Genomic DNA, 1,842 nt, shown 5'->3' with positions numbered 1-1,842 from the left:
GTGGGGCCCGGCCACCCAGTCTAGTCTGCCTGCATCCGCCCCGTTCTTCCTCCTCCCTCACCCTTTCCCCTTAGACTGACGCAGTCTTCACCACCGCACCATCACCCAATTGGGTATTATCTTCCTTCCTCACTAGAATGCAGCGATGCAAGAACAATACCGGCAGCAAGCCGGTAGGGGGAGCAGTGCCTGGCACGGAGCACGAGCCCCTAAGGTGTTTGTGGAATGAGTGATTGAGGACACGAACACATATTTCTACGCGTCGGGAAATTCTTGTATTATTACACAGGAGTTATCTTAGTACTTCTCAAACTTGCAAAATTGATCACTTAGGTTTTATAACAGAGAGTATAGTCTGTGTGCATAATGAAAGCGCTTTTTTTAAAAAAATTTGATAACAAAGTAAATGTGATTTACCTCCATATCTTCAAAGACAAAAATGCAAAGATAAACCAGCTGTGATAATCATATAATCCCTATCTATAGGGATTAAATACACGCATATAGACATACAGCTTATGTATAAGGATCAAAGTGGCAGTTAGTTAAGTAAATATATGCATTGTCTTTTACTTGAAATTTGTGAATTTGTAAAACTGTGAAATTTCAACATTCAGTGAAGAATGTTGCATTCTAATGACTTGCCTAACTTTTGTAATCAACCAATAAATTAATTCAGTAGAATGCATGGAGAAAAGAGTTAATAGTTTTAGTATGGTCTAATTTTATGACAAACACAAAAGTTCCAAGAGGTTTCTGCCCTCGGTGCTTTGCCACCACTTTCAGTGGTAATTTCTTTTTTTTTTTTTTTTTGTTTAACTCAGTCTCAATAGAGACTGTCAAAAATTGCCAGTACTGACTATATTTCAATTCATGACGGTGGGTTATTGGGAAAAGTTTTCAATTAGCAATAATCGCGCCTCGAATAAACCTCATCAGCTACAATACTGCCACTGCACGAAGCTATTATTTCCTTTTTTAACAGTATTCTCATGAGGTGCGGCCCCTTGTGTGTGTGTTTCTTAAAGATGGGACCGCATGTTGTACACTGCGACATCCAACTGCAATTACAGCAGTGTTCTGCCCTCTAGTACACACTTTTTAATTGAACTTAACAAGAAAAATAGATTTTCCAGATTTACCGAGTTTTTTTATACGTTAGAAATTAAATGATTCCATTGAATTGTGATATTTATAAGGTAGCTCTTATAAATACAATATCTAAATCATGTGATAGTCCACACATTTTCCCATTAGAAAGTGAAACAGTAGCTTTGATGGGACCCTAACCGTTAATCTGTTTATACACAAACATCAAATTCAATTTGAATTTTCTGAATTAAGGTGGGAATTTTTGTCTGTTTTGTCTATTGAATGGGACTTAGAAGTTTCTATCTGAATAAGAGATTGTATGATTCTGTTGAGTGAAAAATAAGCATATATGATAAACTTCTGCAGTAAACATGTTTTGGAAGTGTATTTTATTTATTCTTTTGGGAACAGTGAACAATGAAAAAGGGGGGTTAAAATACCATATTTTTTCATATCCTTAAAGCACTCACAAGTGCACATAAATGATCATTTTAAGGACTTTGCATTATATTTGCATGACAGACATGAATGGTATTTTTTGAAAAGCCGTGTTTGAAGAAAGAAGAAAGACCGTATTAATCCAAGTCAGAATCTTCTGCGCACTGACTTCCAACATTTACAGTGAATCATGCATGAGCCTGCTGGAATTTTTAATGAAATGTATGTCAGATTACAATAGTTTTCTGCCCATTTATGTTCTTCCGATTTCACAGTCAGGAAAAAGAGAGACATGATGCAAATATGTAGATT

At 36.2% G+C, this 1,842-nt stretch overlaps 1 non-coding gene across 1 annotated transcript; it reads right to left on the bottom strand.

Annotated features, from left to right (window-relative positions):
• Positions 1–824: 824 nt before the first annotated feature.
• LOC143678339 (U4 spliceosomal RNA) lies at positions 825–965 on the bottom strand. The gene has a single exon (XR_013173155.1). It is a non-coding gene; the product is annotated as a U4 spliceosomal RNA (small nuclear RNA).
• Positions 966–1,842: the final 877 nt, after the last annotated feature.

The sequence above is a fragment of the Tamandua tetradactyla genome, chromosome 3 (assembly GCF_023851605.1).
Source record: "Tamandua tetradactyla isolate mTamTet1 chromosome 3, mTamTet1.pri, whole genome shotgun sequence".
Lineage (NCBI taxonomy): Eukaryota > Metazoa > Chordata > Mammalia > Pilosa > Myrmecophagidae > Tamandua > Tamandua tetradactyla.
This window is presented reverse-complemented; position numbering and strand designations above follow the sequence as displayed.